The following is a 19125-nucleotide window of genomic DNA, read 5'->3' as shown; positions in this document are numbered from 1 at the left end:
TCATAAAAGATTCTTAGATTATCTTCAACTCTCCTTACATTTTCCCAACCCTCCAGACCCACATCACTACTTCTATTAATACTGTAGAGAGATTCATTTTATGGACTTCCTGCCCTTCAGAAGGGAAGATAGCTATTTGTTTTAAGAAAAAGAAAAATAGTCTATCATATTTTGATTTTGTGCATAAAAAGCCAGAATACTTTGTGTTCAGACTTAGTGTTCTGGTCACCAACTCCTGTGTGTGTGTGTGTGTGTGTGTGTGTGTGTCTGTGTGTGTGTGTGTCTGTGTCTGTGTGTCTGTGTGTGTGTGTGTGTCTGTGTGTGTGTGGAGGGCGTGCTTTTCCCAACACCAGAAGGGTGTCCTAGAATTCAATTCAATTCTAACGCTATCTCCCGTGAGCTTCCATGTCCTCTCCAGGCTTGTCATTCTCCCCAAATCTCCAAGTGTTCACCAACCCAGAATTTCTTCAAACCCTGTCCTTAGGGGTTTCCATGGAGGCTTCATGACATTGGTATGATTAATTAAATCATTGGCCACTGATGACTGATTTAGCCCCTCTCCCCTTCCCTGACGTCAGGACGTATGAGACTAAAATCACAGAGTTGGGACTTCCCTGGTGGCGCAGTGGTTGAGAGTCCGCCTGCCGATGCAGGGGACACGGGTTCGTGCCCCGGTCCAGGAAGATCCCACACGCCGCGGAGCGGCTGGGCCCGTGAGCCATGGCCGCTGAGCCTGCGCGTCCGGAGCCTGTGCTCCGCAACGGGAGAGGCCACAACAGTGAGAGGCCTGCGCACCGCAAAAAGTAAATAAATAAAATCACAGAGTTGGTTCCCCTGGTGACCAGCCCCCATCCTTAGGTGATCCAGGCACATTTCAAAAGTCACCACATTAACATAACAAGACACACATTTATCACTCTCATTACTTAAGAAATTCCAAGGGTTTTAGGAGCTCTGTGCCAGAAACTGGATGAAGACCAAATATATGTTGCATATTATAAATCGCAATATCACAGTGCCCTAGAAGCAAATGGTCACTGTTAGTTCTGGCACAGTCACTGAAACACACTGCATATTTCTTTTTAAATTTTTTTCATTTATTTGGCTGCATTGGGTCTTAGTTGCGGCACGCAGGATCTTCTCATTGCGCTGCACGGGCTCTTTGTTACGGCACGCGGGCTTCTCTAGTTGCGGCACGCGGGCTTCTCTCTAGTTGCGGCGCACGGGCTCCAGAGGGAATAGGTCATTAGTTGCGGCACACAGGCTCTCTAGTTGTGGTGTGCAGGCTCCGGAGCACGTGGGCTCAGTAGTTGTGGCGCGCGGGCTTAGTTCCCCCGCGGCATGTGGGATCTTAGTTCCCTGACCATGGAACAAACCTGCATCCGTTGCACTGGAAGGTGGATTTTTAACCACTGGACCACCACAGAGGTCCCAACACACACTGCATATTTCTTAGTTACTTCAGGATTCATCTTCCTTATATGGAAAAATAATTATTATTAACTACCCTATCTACCTCTCAAGAGTCATTCACAATGCCTGGCTGAGTTAACAGAAGTAAACCTTCTTTGAAAAAGTAACGTAAAGACCCCATGTATCTGAGTAAGTGTGAACAAACAAAAATTGTTCTTATGATATGATACAATGAGAACAGCACATGATTTTTGCAGTATCCTTGCCAAAAATGGATAGCTTTAATATAATTATTATAAAACATCAATCACAAATTGAGGAGTATTCTACAAAATAACTGACCAGTACTCTTCAAGAGTGTAAAGGTCACAGAGACAAGGAAAGACTGAGGAACTGCCACATACTGAAGGAGACTAAGACATTACAACTACCTGTGTAATGGGATCCTGAATTGGATCCTGGAAAAAAAACAAAAGGAAAAGAATTTTAATAAAAAACTAATGAAATATGAAGTCTGTAGTTTAGTCAATAGGATTACACCAATGTTAATTTCTTAGTTTTAATCCTTATACTACGGTTATGTGAGACATCAGCATTTAGGAAAGCTGAGTGAAGGGTATAAAGGAATTCTGTACCATTTTTGCAACTTTTCTTTAAGTCTAAAATTATTTCAAACTAAAAACTTTAAAAATTATTTTGAGTAGTCAGGAAGTGCATCATCCCATTAATTGAGAAAAGCTGAACATCATTTTCAACTACTGAACAGTTATTTTGGTATACGACATACACTAGGAAGAAATGACTTTTAAAGGATAATGCTATCTTGTTCTTGTGCTACCTGATATTAAAGATCTTTGGCAATCTTATTTGGGTATTTCTAGCAAATGCTAAGATTTCACTCCGACAACTACAAATCAGTGTCCTAATGCTGCTTGGCCAAGGGAACAGTATTAATTTAGTCTAGTTGTTCTTTTGGATATGAAGGACAGGAATGAATTACAGCTCTGAAATCAAACCCAGTATGTTCATTTACCTCGACTTAAAATGAAGAAAATATCTACTATTCAAGAATTTTTTAAAAAGTATTTATCCAAATGGATGGATATTCTCAGCAATAAATTTTTAAAAATAAAAGTCAGTGCTACAACATTCCTGAATATGATAAGACCAGCTTCACTTTTTTTTTTAAATCAATACATTCTCACACACAGTCATTGCAGAGCTTATCTCATTGTCAAGATGTGGGGAACAATACAGCTGCTATATTTTGTCGACTCGGTTCTTTCCCATACTTGATCTCTTAAGTATGATTTTTTTAAAGATAACATTTGTGGGTTCTGTAAAATAGAACACTGAAGAAGACATACAAAAGACATGTGACCTCAACAGCTCCATCTATTATATGGAAGTGTACATTTTTCACAAAAGTTTTAAGGGTAAGCCTTTTTTCCTTATTTTTTAACCAAGTTTTATACTTGCATCATAAGTGCATTTCCCCCCTTGACTCAAACTCCACATGAAATTTAATTTGATGGTCCCTGTAAAATATACAGCTTTATAATAACTTTACCAATTTCAGTCTTCTCACTAGATAGAAACCAAGGAATAATATCTCTACCATTACCAACTAGAGGGATTTTTGGATGGACGTAATTAAGAGTATAAGATCTCTATCATCTATCCACATATAGATTTCTAAAGAAAAATATGTGATTTGTTGAGTTTATCAGAATATCTAAAACAAGCTATGTCTTCTGAATTTTACAAGCATTTCACAAGTTTTTCCATTTTGAATCAATGGTTGCACATAGACACTTGCAAGTAGACAACCTCACTTCCCTTCTTTCGTTACGGAAATAGAGCCATTGTTCTTTTGCTGGCATGCTCTGAGTTAGACATAAATCAGAATTTGTTAGTAGCAATGAATCTCTGATACTCTAATAACCGATACTGCAGCCATGATCAAATTGCATTCAAATCCCTTATATGAAGAAGTTCATATAAGACAGCACAAGTACAGAGAGTAGGAGTTACAAGAAATGCCTAGAATTTCTCAGCAAGGTATGTTCTGTAGTCAGCACACCAGGTAAAACACCCTTTATCAAATATTTACTATTCCATATTAAGCTAAAAGTGCCACATGTAAAGCACAAAGTTATTAAATGCCAGTAATGAACTACATAAATCAACAAAGAACTTATTTAAATCCACTTATTAAAAAGCTAAAATTTTCTATAGCTTAAATCTGTCCTATGGAATATAACTGTAGCATTCACTGAGTTGAATGACAAAGGCGATCATGAAAATGTAAGATTAAAAAATAATATATCAATGGTAAGAGCACCATTACGTATTAAGTGAATACTACATATCAGTGGCTACTCTGTCAGGTTCTTTAAGATTCCTGAATCTTCACAATAACTTAGGCAAGTTCAGTATTACCTCCATTTTACAAACGAAGAAAATGAGACTCTGAAATTAAGTGATTTGCCCAAATCCACAAAACTAGTGATTATCTGGCTTCCCAATCATTATGCTTGTACTTTCACAAGATCAATCTCCCAAAAGCTTCTACTATTCTTGAGAACTTATGGAAAAAACATCCTAGGTTCCTACCAAGGCACGTCTAAACTGATGGCCTGCAATACCTCCAGTTGCAAAACTTTAGTTCAGCATCCACATTCTGAGGAAGTAAAAGATTACATCAGATGGGAATTTCTATAGGATGCTCCTTTTACTTTTTTCCAACTGTCAAACATCTTTGCTGATCATCTTAATTTCCCTAGGCCTCCCCAGGTTTGGAGTACAAATTATGCCATATTTACAGAAATGCTTAAATATCGGTGGCTTATTGCACTTTGCAGCTCCCTTAAAGACAAACCTAAAACTTTCTTGGTTTTCTCAGGCTCACAAGTGCTCAAAGGTACATTCATGCCCCACTTCCACCCATGCTGTGCTGTCTGTGTCCTACATCAGAGTGCTGTCCTGCTAGGCATGGTCAGGCTCCATTCTCAGTTAGTAGTCAATCAATGTTGCCATGATGCCAGAAAAACACTTTAGTGTGAAAAAGAATTAGAGGGTTGGGGCTGGGGGAGGATGATTTTATTCTGCTCTGTGATAATACTCTGTAATTTCATCTCTAAATTAGCGGGTTTATTCCTAGAATCTCAAAACTTGCCTTATGAACACCGTACCTTTAGGTTCCGGTTCTTAACTCCTCCTTTTCCAAACCTTAAATCTGTGCAGAGGGTTAAGATGGGACATTCTTCCCCATTTTCCCCCATTTCTGTACTCAGCACCTCCTCACAGTGCTGAAGATTCCCCCCACTTTTTGACCTGAACACACACAAGCACGCGCACACACAATCTTACACAAAAACTCATTCAAATAATTTCCTAGAATGTAAACCAGCACATCAGTTCTATAATTAGACAAATTTCAAATTGAGGTTGGAGATCCTCATTGAATAGCCTGCTATCTTTCTCAAACCGGAGAGCCCCTACTTCTCTTTCAAAACCACTGTGAACTCTTTCCTGATATCCACCAAGTATAGCTGATCAGTCCTGTGTCCTTTGACACTGTCTATATATTCTATATCATCTTTTATTTGAATAATATACTTAAGTATCTGTTTCCTTTTATAGATTCTGAGCTCCTTGAGGTTATAGACCATTTCTTACTCAACTAGCACAGTGCTAGCATCCCTACCACAGTCCCTGGCTTAATAAAATGAATAAATGAAATAATTCATTACAGAAGCCACTCAAGGAAATTGGTCTTGATATTCCATTTTAAAATCATGGGCTTTGTTCCTAGAGTAGTTAAAAGAAAGACTGCAGTCTTGGTGCTGACCCACTCACCAAGACCTAAAAGTGGCCTCTAGTTTAATATAACCCAAATGAGTTCAATTCTATTCAGAAACACTTACCGAGTGACAACATGACAGAGAATATTAGTATAAGATTCAGAAACAAAAATATTAACACAAGGGCTAAGATGACTTATGGTGTAACAAAGATTAAAACATGCTATGGAAATACAGAGAAAGGAGTGACAATTTTTGATTCAAGAAGACTTCTCAGCAAAGGAAGATCTTGAGCTATGTTTCTGAAGTGGGGAAGGACATACCAAGGGAGGTAAAAACTGGAGCAAAAGCCCGAAGACTGATGAGTATGTAGAGTAACCAAGAAACAACAAAAGAGACCAAAAGAGCTGCTATTTAGGGTATGCGGCTTGGGTGTGGAGAAAGGAGATGGCCTAGAAAGTGATGACAGAAATATGGGAAAAGACAATGGTGGAAAGCACTGATTAAATCATTTCTATTATTTACATACTGAGGAAGGCAAAAGGTTTCTGAGGAGAACGATCCATTATTTCAGCAAGGTAACACTGCAGTATATAGCTCTCAACCAGGATATATATTCTGATAATAAATGTAATGTTAGTGACTCTTTCTTTGAGGCATGTTCACCATCTATTCACCACCCCCAAGGCAGCTAATTTCAAAAAGGAGTCTCTGAGTCTCTCCTTCTCCTCAAGATCCACTTGGAAAAGTTGCTTACTTATTCATTCCTGGCCCAACTGCTTTATCCAGCTCTGGAAGACAAAGTTTAACAAATCACATAGATAGATCTTATTTGATTCTAAATCAAATCATTGAGATTTACCTCTTCATCCACGGAAAAGGAGAAATGATCAACAATGTTCTTCAAAAAACGTTATCATTCCAAGTTTAGTACTTGCTCTCCTTTCCTTATCTCCAAGAGGAGACGGCCATAAAAAGAACTATAAGAAAGATGAATACAGGAATTAGTCTAAGAATCTAGGTCAAAATTAACAAGGTATGGGATAAGTCACTAGGAGAGAAAAGAAAGAAAAATACAGTGAAACTTTAGATGTGTAGATTACAACTAGAGAGACTGGTCAAGATTAATACTGACTAGGAAAGCGAGCTGAATCTAAAATGTCTGGATAAAACTGCCAAAAGCAGAGAGAGATAAGTGTGTGAATATATTTCTACACCAGAAGATCCAGAAGAGAATGGAGGAACTGCTGGATAATATTATAAAAAGGAGATGTAAGAGAGACAAAACAAACCAGGGAACTAGCAGGAGTTTCGCAAAGCGGGTAATAAATATCATCACATGTTAGAGAAGGATCCTCCAAGGTAAGCATTAAGAAGAGAAGTACCTGCTTTGCCCAGAACCATGATGCTGTGTGTGACTCATGGTCAGCGGACGGTCACGCCACAACAGCCATCATTGCTTCCTGTGGTCAACCACTACTAATCTACTTTCTAAACTCATCCTTAACAGTCAACTCCAAAATCATAAGCCATGTCCTTACTAGGACATCTCTAGCACCACGATTATTATCATGCTAAGTGTCCCTGTGAAAATTAAATACCAGTTTCTACTGTGTTATTCTCTTTCTTAATGACCTTTTCAAAAAAGAATATGGGATAGCTTCAAGATGGTGGAGAAGGAAGATGCGGAGATCACCTTCCTCCCCACAAATACATCAGAAATACATCTACATGTGGAACAGCTCCTACAGAACACCTACTGAACGCTGGCAGAAGACCTCAGACCTCCCAAAAGGCAAGAAACTCCCCACATACCTGGGTAGGGCAAAAGAAAAAAGAAAAAACAGAGACAAAAGAATAGGGATGGGACCTGCACCAGTGGGAGGGAGCTGTGAAGGAGGAAAGGTTTCCAAACACTAGGAAGCCCCTTCGTGGGCGGAGACTGCCAGTGGCGGAGGGGGAAAGCTTCGGAGCCGCGGCGGAGAGCGCGGTAACAGGGGTGCGGAGGGCAAAGCGGGGAGATTCCCGCACAGAGGATCGGTGCCGACCCGCACTCACCAGCCCGAGAGGCTTGTCTGCTCAGCCGCCGGGGTGGGCGGGGCTTGGAGCTGAGGCTCGGGCTTCGGTCGGATCCCAGGGAGAGGACTGGGGTTGGCGGCACGAACACAGCCTGCAGGGGGTTAGTGCGCCACGGCCAGCCAGGAGGGAGTCCGGGGAAAAGTCTGCACCTGCCGAAGAGGCAAGAGATTTTTTCTTGCCTCTTTGTTTCCTGCTCTGTGAGGAGAGGGATTAAGAGCGCTGCTTAAAGGAGCTCCAGAGACGGGCACGAGCCGCGGCTACCAGCATGGACCCGAGAGACGGGCAAGAGACGCTAAGGCTGCTGCTGCAGCCACCAAGAAGCCTGTGTGCGAGCACAGGTCACTCTCCACACGTCCCCTCACGGGAGCCTGTGCAGCTCACCACTGCCAGGGTCCCATGATGCAGGGACAACTTCCCCGGGAAAACGCACGGCACTCCTCAGGCTGGTGCAACGTCACACCGGCCTCTGCCACCGCAGGCTCGCCCCGCATCCGTACCCCTCCCTCCCCCACGGCCTGAGTGCGCCAGAGCCCCCTAATCAGCTGCTCCTTTAACCCCGTCCTGAGTGAAAAATAGATGCCCTCAGGCGACATACAGGCAGAGGCAGGGTCAAATCCAAAGTTGAATACCAAGAGCTGTGCAAACAAAGAAGAGAAAGGGACATCTCTCCCAGCAGCCTCAGGAGCAGCAGACTGAATCTCCACAATCACCCTGATGTATGAGAACAAGAAGAATTGAGGACAGTCTCAGAGACCTCTGGGATAATATTAAACTCACCAACATTCGAATCATAGGGGTCCCAGAAGAAGAAGAGAAAAAGAAAGGGACTGAGAAAATATTTGAAAACATTATAGTTGAAAACTTCCCTAATATGGGAAAGGAAATAGTTAATCAAGTCCAGGAAGCACAGAGAGTCCCATACAGGATAAATCCAAGGAGAAACAAGCCAAGACACATATGAGTCAAACTATCAAAAATTAAACACAAAGAAAACATATTAAAACCAGCAAGGGAAAAACAACAAATAACATATAAGGGAATCCCAATAAGGTTAACAGCTGACCTTTCAGCAGAAACTCTGCAAGCCAGAAGACAGCGGCAGGACGTATTTAAAGTGATGAAAGGGAAAAACCTACAACCAAGATTACTCTATCCAGCAAGGATTTCATTCACATTTGACGGAGAAATTAAAACCTTTACAGACAATCAAAACCTAAGAGAAATCAGCACAACTAAACCAGCTTTACAACAAATGCTAAAGGAACTTCTCTAGGCAGGAAACACAAGAGAAGGAAAAGACCTACAATAACAAACCCAAAACAAACAAAATGGTAACAGGAACATACATATCAATAATTACCTTAAATGTAAATGGATTAAATGCTCCAACCAAAAGACACAGACTGGCTGAATGGATACAAAACAAGACCCATATATATGCTGTCTACAAGGACCCATTTCAGACCTAGGGACACATACAGACTGAAAGTGAGGGGATGGAACATGATATTCCATGCAAATGGAAATCAAAAGAAAGCTGGAGTAGCAATTCTCATATCAGACAAAATAGACTTTAAAACAAAGACTATTACAAGAGACAAAGAAGGACACTACATAATGATCAAGGGATCGATCCAAGAAGAAGATATAACAATTGTAAATATTTATGCACCCAACATAGGAGCACCTCAATACATAAGGCAAATGCTAACAGCTATAAAAGTGGAAATCAACAGTAACACAATCACAGGAGGGGACTTCAACACCCCACTTTCACCAATGTAGAGATCATCCAAAATGAAAATATATAAGGAAACACAAGTTTTAAATGATACATTAAACAAGATGGAACTAATTGATATTTATAGGACATTCCATCCAAAAAAAACAGAATACACTTTCTTCTCAAGTGCTCATGGAACATCCTACAGGATAGATCATATCTTGGGTCACAAATCAAGCCTTGGTAAATTTAAGAAAATTGAAATCGTTTCAAGTATCTTTTCTGACCACAACGCTATGAGACTAGATATCAATTAAAGGAAAAATCTGTAAAAAATACAAACACTTGGAGACTAAACAATACACCACTTAATAACCAATAAATCACTGAAGAAATCAAAGAGGAAATCAAAAAATACCTAGAAACAAATGACAATGAGAACACAATGACCCAACCAAAACCTATGGGATGCAGCAAAAGCAGTTCTAAGAGGGAAGTTTATAGCAATACAATCCTACCTTAACAAACAAGAAGCATCTCAAATAAACAAACTGACCATACACCTAAAGCAATGAGAAAGAAGAACCAAAAAACCCCAAAGTTAGCAGAAGGAAAGAAATCATAAAGATCAGATCAAAAATAAATGAAAAAGAAATGAAGGAAACAAAAGCAAAGATCAATAAAAGTAAAAGCTGGTTCTTTGAGAAGATAAACAAAATTGATAAACCATTAGCCAGACTCATCAAGAAAAAAAGGGAGAGGACTCAAATCAATAAAATTAGAAATGAAAAAGGGGAAGTAACAACTGACACTGCAGAAATACAAAAGATCATGAGAGATTACTACAAGCAACGATATGCCAATGAAATGGACAACCTGGAAGAAATGGACAAATTCTTACAAATGCACAACCATCCGAGACTGAACCAGGAAGAAACAGAAAATATGAACTGACCAATCAAAAGCACTGAAATTGAAACTGATTAAAAATCTTCCAACAAACAAAAGCCCAAGACCAGATGGCTTCACTGGTGAATTCTGTAAAACATTTACAGAAGACCTAACACCTATCCTGCTCAAACTCTTCCAAAATATAGCAGAGGGAGGAACACTCCCAAACTCATTCTATGAGGCCACCATCACCCTGATACCAAAACCCGACAAAGATGTCACAAAAAAAGAAAACTACAGGCCAATATCACTGATTAACACAGATGCAAAAATCCTCAACAAAATACTAGCAAACAGAATCCAACAGCACATTAAAAGGATCATCCACCATGATCAATTGGGGTTTATCCCAGGAATGCAAGGATTCTTCAATATATGCAAACCAATCAATGTGATACACCATATTAACAAATTGAAGGATAAAAACTATATGAACATCTCAATAGATGCAAAGAAAGCTTTCAGCAAAATGCAACACCCACTTATGATAAAAACCCTCCAAAAGTAGGCATAGAGGAAACTTACCTCAACATAATAAAGGCCATATATGACAAACCCACAGCCAACATCGTCCTTAATGGTGAAAAACTGAAACCATTTCCACTAAGATCAGGAACAAGACAAGGTTCCCCACTCTTACCACTATTATTCAACATAGTTTTGGAAGTTTTAGCCACAGCAATCAGAGAAAAAAAAGAAATAAAAGGAATCCTAATTGGACAAGAAGAAGTAAAGCTGTCACTGTTTGCAGATGACATGATACTATACATAGAGAATCCTAAAGATGCTACCAGAAAACTACTAGAGCTAATCAATGAATTTGGTAAAGTAGCAGGATATAAAACTAATGCACAGAAACCCATTGCATTCCTATACACTAATAATGAAAAACCTGAAAGTGAAATTAAGAAAACACTCACATTTACCATTGCAACAAAAAGAATAAAATACTTAGGATTAAACTTAGCTAAGGAGACAAAAGACCTATATGCAGAAAATTATAAGACACTGATGAAAGAAATTAAAGATGATACAAATAGATGGAGAGATATACCACGTTCTTGGATTGAAAGAATCAACATCGTGAAAATGACTATACTACCCAAAGCAATCTACAGATTCAATGCAATCCCTATCAAACTACCAATGGCATTTTTCAGAACTAGAACAAAAAATTTCACAATTAGTATGGAAACACAAAGGACCCCAAACAGCCAAAGCAATCTCGAGAAAGAAAAACGGAGCTGGAGGAATCAGGCTCCTGGACTTCAGACTATACTACAAAGCTACAGTAATCAAGACAGTATGGTACTGGCATAAGAACAGAAGTATAGATCAATGGAATAGGATAGAAAGCCCAGAGATAAACCCATGCACATATGGTCACCTTATCTTTGATAAAGGAGGCAAGAATATACAATGGAGAAAAGTCAGCCTCTTCAATAAGTGGGAAAGCTGGGAAAACTGGACAGCTACATGTAAAAGAATGAAATCAGAATGCTCCCTAACACCATACACAAAAATAAACTCAAAATGGATTAAAGTCCTAAATGTAAGGTTAGACAGTATAAAACTCTGAGAGGGAAACATAGGCAGAACACTCTATGACATAAATTACAGCAAGATCCTTTTTGATCCATCTCCTAGAGAAATGGAAATAAAAACAAAAATAAACAAATGGGACCTAATGAAACTTAAAAGCTTTTGCACAGCAAAGGAAACCATAAACAAGACCAAAAGACAACCCTCAGAATGGGAGAAAGTATTTGCAAACGAAGCAACTGACCAAGATTAATCTCCAAAATATACAAGCAGCTCATACAGCTCAATATCAAAAAAACAAACAACCCAATCCAAAAATGGGCAGAATACCTAAATAGACATTTCTCCAAAGAAGATATACAGATTGCCAACAAACACATGAAAGGATGCTCAACATCACTAATCATCAGAGAAATGCAAATCAAAACTACAATGAGGTATCACCTCACAACAGTCAGAATGGCCATCATCAAAAAAATCTACAAAAAAAAAAAATCTACAAGCAATAAACGCTAGAGAGGGTGTGGAGAAAAGGGAACCCTCTAGTACTGTTGGTGGGAATGTAAATTGATACAGCCACTATGGAGAACAGTATGGAGGTTCCTTAAAAAACTAAAAATAGAATTACCATATGACCCAGCAATCCCACTACTGGGCATATACCCTGAGATAACCATAATTCAAAAAGAGTCATGTACCAAAATGTTCATTGCGGCTCTGGTTACAATAGCCAGGACATGGAAGCAACCTAAGTGTCCATCAACAGATGAATGGATAAAGAAGATGTGTCACATGTATACAATGGAATATTACTCGGCCATCAAAAGAAACGAAATTGAGTTATTTGTAGTGAGGTGGATGGACCTAGAGACTGTCATACAGAGTGAAGTAAGTCAGAAAGAGAAAGACAAATACCGTATGCTAACACATATATATGGAATTTAAGAAAAAAAAATGTCATGAAGAACCTAGGGGTAAGACAGGAATAAAGACACAGACCTACTGGAGAACGGACTTGAGGATATGGGGAGGGGGAAGGGTGAGTTGTGACAGGGCGAGAGAGAGGCATGGACATATACACACTAACAAACGTAAGGTAGATAGCTAGTGGGAAGCAGCCACATGGCACAGGGATATCGGCTAGGTGCTTTGTGACCGCCTGGAGGGGTGGGATAGGGAAGGTGGGAGGGAGGGAGACGCAAGAGGGAAGAGATATGGGAACATATGTATATGTATAACTGATTCACTTTGTTATAAAGCAGAAACTAACACACCATTGTAAAGCAATTATACCCCAATAAAGATGTTAAAAAAAAAAAGATGTGTCACATGTATACAATGGAATATTACTCGGCCATCAAAAGAAACGAAATTGAGTTATCTGTAGTGAGGTAGATGGACCTAGAGACTGTCATACAGAGTGAAGTAAGTCAGAAAGAGAAAAACAAATACCGTATACTAACACATATATATGGAATTTTTTTTAAAAAATGGTTCTGAAGAACCTAGGGGCAGGGCAAGAATAAAGATGCAGGTAATAAAGTCTCCCTGGACTTGAGAACACAGGGAGTGGAAGTGTAAGCTAAGACGAAGTGAGAGAGTGGCATGGACATATATACACTACTAAATGTAAAATTGATAGCTAGTGGGAAGCAGCCGCATAGCACAGGGAGATCAGCTCGGTGCTTTGTGTCCACCTAGAGGGCTGGGATTGGGAGGGTGGGAGGGAGATGCACAAGGGAGGAGATATGGGAATATATGTTTATGTATAGCTGATTCACTTTGTTGTACAGCAGAAACTAACACACCATTGTAAAGCAATCATACTCCAATAAAGATGTTTATAAAAGTAAATAAACATTAAAAAAAAAAGATATGGAGGGGCAAGAATATATGTCTCTTATAAATGTTCTATCACATATGTGTAAGTATTCTTAATAGTCTTTGGTGGAGAAGAGGCAGATGCCAGAAAAAAAGTCTCTATCTGGGCACTATTTTTTCATAAGTGACTCTACTCATAATTCACCCATTTCTCCCCTTCTTCCCCTTAGTCCCTTGCGGCTCAAGTGTTCCCAGGTATCATTGGAAATCTCAACAGAAGTGAAAAGAGAAGTAATTCTTGTATTAGTAGGAGCATAGAGCAGAGTTAGATGCTTGGTGTGACTGTTCAGTTTGGGTTAGCAAGGTCACAGAGAAAGACTAGGTCTTGCTTGGGTTGGCATCAGCTGAGCAGGCAAGCAACATAAACTATGGGTGAGAGTAGGTAAGTGTTGTGCTGAGTCCCAGAGGACAGGTGGCCGGATGGCTCTGACATGCCAGATGACCAGTCATGGACATAACTCTAAATAGGGAATCGTGTTTGTCAGCCTTCGCCAGAGATACTGAAATTAATGTTCCATGGACAAGCCCACTGATCTGTCAGTAAAGCAGATGGAAGCCAGAGTTCCCATACTCTCCAGCCTTCAGTTAAAGTTATTCTTTGGGTCAGTTAGACCTGAAACTCTGAACTATCCACATTTCCTGCCCAAGTCCATCTGATTTCCATGGGGAAAAAATTCTCAAAAGTAAATTAAATTAGAACCATTAGATGAATTTAAATAGAATTTCTGTGGTCTTCTTCTCCATACATATATGTACCCCTCAGAATCTCCATTTCTTCCAGCACCCCCAATGCTTATTCATTATTTTCCTGGATGTGATTAGTTGGTTTAATCTTAATAATTCATTTGTCTAGGATGGAGTAAAGTTGGAATATCCTTTTCTGAATTTCAGTGCTAAAGTAAGAACATCTCTCCTCTGACTGGAAGGAACTGTGCCTATACCCCATGTGATGAAACTGATGAGACCCTCATACTCTGAAATATAGACTTGTCTTCCTGTAACCAGACATGATCTTTCAGGACATACCAACTCTGTAGCTAGAGATCATAGGAGACCCACTAATGCTGAGGACTCTACTGTTAAGCTGCATATTTTTAGATTCTTTGTCATCTCTCCTAAGACATTGCTAAGAAATTATCTCATTGTTCTTGTTAATCTACAGTAATCAATACCAATAAGATATTCTTTAAGGTGTTTGTTGAAATTTTCAGTTTTGTAAGTATACTTTTTAGACCTTAGGAAAGCAAATAAAGGAATGAGTACCTTTTAGGGGACATGAGTAGATAAAAAGCTTCTGATTGAGGAATAACTCCAGAAATTTCAAAAATAGAGCGTCACATAGGAATGTTACCATGAAAAAATAATACCTAGAATTTCACACAAAGTTTTCAGATGCTCTGGCTTGAACCCAAGGAAATAATTTGGAATTCCTAGAGGAGGTCTGTCAGATGGATTGTTAGACCTCTTAGTAACCTACTCTTCTAGACTGCTCTAAAATCATTTCCAACATCTTTCCTTAATCCTTCCTCACTCATACTTTCAACCCTTTCCCAGTATTCTAAACAGTTCAAACCACTAACATGCTAAAATGATTTAAATATACTTTGATAGAAATAAGATATGATATATTGTGTTGACTCATAAGAAATAGCCGGTTTACAGGTCAAAAAGTTTGAGTATTGACAATCTCATATGAGTCAACTGAATATATTCATTAATATATATCTATAGATAGGTGGTCAAAACAGTCATTTGGTAGGTCCAAGTTGGTAAATATCAAGCAAGTTTATATGTTTCAATTATATGTACATATCTTCAAACCTAAAAGACTGAAGGTTTATTTAATATTAGTATAATTATTACTTGAAATTCATGCTTAATTATTTATCCTTCAATAAATATAATAGCATGCATTATAGCAAGGTCAATTATTTTTGGTTGTGATATGTTACTACAGTTATAAAAGATGTTAATTACCATTAGAAAAGACTGGATGAAAGGTGCATGGAACCTCCTTGTACTTTTTTCTTTCAATTACCTGTGAATCTATAATGATTTAAAAATTTTTTTAATGTATTATATTTTCTATTTCACACGTATATTTTAAGTAAAATTTAAAGCAACTTTTCTTTTTAAGAATTCTTATCCTTGCCTTTCCAAAGTACAGAAATGCATTTTCACACAGGTATTTTAGATTAAAATACATGTACATTTGTGTGTCTACCCACGTGTAGAAAGAAACCTAGCAATGTGCTCCTTATAGTTGCTATTTATTAGCATGGAAGTCATCAAGTGTTACTTTGAATGACCTATACTTTGAAAGATAAGGAGACATTTGGAGTTCAAATAAATACATGAGTTTATATTCCATAAAATAATAACAAAAACAATCATCATGATCATCATCATAGGGAAGTAGCTACATCTAGTCAAGGATTAGCCCATTAAAAAAACCAAAAACTTTAAAGTTCAATTTGGAATTTTAAATTCCCCAATTATCAGACAAAATGCCCTCTGCTCTACAGATGCCTAGAATAAAATTTTACATTATATAAAATATTTTTCCTCAGTATTCACACTATCTCATGAAATATTATATAATAATCAGTCTAAAAGAAATGATTGTAGTGTGTTTCATGTTAAAAGGAAACTAAGTCTTGAAAACTTGGGGAACTCATCTCAACCTCAATGAAATCAGGCCATTTGCAAAGAATCAAAAATTTGGCATCAAAATTATGTTTAATAAAAATTCTTAAAACTTAAGACAAGAGAGACCTTAAATTTCAGCCATCATAACTCCCAGTTATACACCTGTCTTTCCTAGTCAGTATTACCAATGGTTTTCTTGTGTGATCCAGTGGTTATTTAGATGTCTGAGGAGAGTAATTAAAAATGCTGAAGATTTCTGGTTTTTATTGTCATGTTTCTGATTATTCACAGAGGGTAAAGAATGTTCAGAATAGAAAAGTCATTTGTAATTTATTATATGGCAATAAATAGGCAGTAAAATTTACCAGCATATGACATTCAATTTCTTCACGGACCACATTGAAAAGTTAGGGGTAGACTGCTATTATCCACTTAGCATAAACACTTTGGCAAATTGGAATAGAATCTGCTTATATTGTTCTAATCTTGTATACTCAGCCTTCACTTGGAGGTCACTGGGAGCTCCAAATAAGGAGGAAGACAGGGAAAATCCCAGAGCAGAGTCCTCTAAGAGTGTGACTATATACATTACTGCCCTACAAGGTAAACTCTCAATTTGGTTGCAGTTCTAGTAAAAAAATGTTCCATTGGAAACATTCATGAATTCAAGCTTCTAACAACTTTAATGACAACTACTTAATGAATATGAGGTCATGGGAATTTCAACTATTAAGATGTATCCCCCCCGCAAAGTATTAAAATATTCGCCAAATGCCCAAACGGAATTTGGTGCTTTTTTTCTGATAAGACTTTCTCTAAGAAGTTTCTTTCCCAGCAAATTAAAAAATATTTTGAACCTGGAGATGTTTGTATTTTTTCCCACTGATTGTCAACTTTGCTTGTGTTTTGAAATTCACTAAATTAAAGGCAATTTGCTAAAAAATAAAAACCAATATACAAAGCGAATTAATTTTTATAACAGAGCGGTTAAACATTTTTTTTTCCCTATGAGAAAAATGAATCCTGGAGTCATTAAATCATTAACCCCAAGTTAAGCATAACAACAAAAAGTAGAATTTAGGTCTTCCAAATCCTAGTCCAATGCTCTTCCAATGTTCATTAAAAGCATGCCTATGTGATACCAGCCAAACAAGATATCACATTTTAAAATCAAATCCAAGTTATGATATATATTTGAAATTTTTAAAAAGCAACTTAAAGATACTGTGTAATTCAGATGTTTCACTCTAAAAAAAACTATTCATATGCTACTGGGTTTCACAAATATAATAAAATAGCAATAAAATAAAAATAGAAAAATCAAGATCAGGGAAAATATAAAACCAGGGAAAATAGCAACATGAAATCCAAACTATTGTCTCAAATCTTTTATGGAACAAGGAGGTAAAGCTAAACAAACAAAAAAACAAATAAGGAGAACACAACTGCAATAGATGATGGTCAAATCTGTCTCAGAGCTTACCAGAACTCAAGGTTAAAAGGGAAACATTACCAATTAGCAGAAAGGCAGAGCCTAGCGTCAGGGAAAATGAAGCTTTTCTTAACAGTGTATTCTAAAAGATGTAACAACAACAATAATAATAGATATTTATCCCTTATTGATATACAGGGTCACTAAGTAGAAAATATCTTCAACAATGTCTTTAATACAAATGCAACAATGTCATGAATTTTATACTGGACTTTGATAAAAAGCTTAGGACTCCTATTAAAAAAAGAAATTAGCAAGTGTGATTCTATAAGAGACTAATCAAGTTACTATTTATATAGCTCTCTGATGGCCTGGCTTGACCCAAGGAAATAATTTGGAGTTCCTAAAGGAGGAATGGTAATGAGGTTTCATGTCCATGGACAACTCTGACCACTCTGTCATCCTGCAAAATAAAACTGTACTCAATTAGTCATGTCTGCCATAGTTGCAGGAAGGGGGAAAATAACACAAATGTCATATATTTGTCATCTCTAACTAGAGCAATGTATAGTCCACCTATCTTATATGGTGTTCTGAAAATGGTATTTACCTCATTGTGATCTGGGTTGGAGTACCAGTAATCCCATATTTTATTTTCCAGTGAAGACCTACAGTGATGTGGTTCTCTACAGCTTGTTGAAGGTGGATCCAAAAGTTTTAGAGATCCAGACAAGGGAGTGGTAAGTCTGAAATCTCAAAGTACAACTTAGGGCATCTAACTTGGAGTCACTTTTACTTGTAACTGTATTCTTTTCTCATTATACAGAAAATATTTTCTTTGTTCAAAATTTTAAAAATGCAGGGAAGAAGGAAGGAAGGGAGAGATAGAAGGAGGGCAGAAGGGAGGAAGGGAGGGAGGGAGGAAGGAAGGATCCATCTGTAATTTCAATTCTCAGAGTAACCACTTCTGAAGTTCTGGCGATTTTTCTTTCAGAAATATGCCTTTAGGCATAATCACATACATATGCACACATATAATCTTACAAAAATATGATTTATTATACAATTGACCCTTGAACAGCATGAAAGCAAGGGGCTCTGACTCCATCCATATATAACTTTATAGTCAGCCCTCCATATCTGTGGTTCCAAATCTGCAGATTCAACCAATGGCAAATCATGTAGTACTGTAGTACGTATTTATTGAAAAACATCAGTGCAGAAGTGAACCCAAGCCATTCAAACCCGTGTTATTCAAGGGTTAACTGCATATGCAATTTTAGCATATGTACTGTTATTTCCCTACATTCTTTTTTTTCTAACTGTTTATCTCCCTCTATTTCCTCAACCATCAAATAAAAAATGTTGAGAGATTGCTGTGCATATTTTTTCACTTGTTTAACATTTTTATTTATTTATTTAGGCTGCATTGAGTCTTGCTGCTGCATGGAGGTGCAAGGGCTTCTCGTTGCGGTGGCTTCTCTTGTGGAGCACAGGCTCTTGGCACGCTTCAGTAGCTGCAGCACGCAGGCTCAGTAGTTTCGGCACATGGGCCCTAGAGCACACAGGCTTCAGTAGTTGCAGCACGCGGGCTCAGTAGTTGCAGTGTGTGGGCTCTAGGGTGTGCAGGCCTCAGTAGTTGTGGCACG

Source organism: Monodon monoceros, unplaced genomic scaffold (assembly GCF_005190385.1).
Source record: "Monodon monoceros isolate NGI ecotype Baffin Bay Population unplaced genomic scaffold, NGI_Narwhal_1 Super_Scaffold_19, whole genome shotgun sequence".
In the NCBI taxonomy this organism is placed as follows: domain Eukaryota; kingdom Metazoa; phylum Chordata; class Mammalia; order Artiodactyla; family Monodontidae; genus Monodon; species Monodon monoceros.
Note: the sequence above shows the minus strand (reverse complement) of the source record.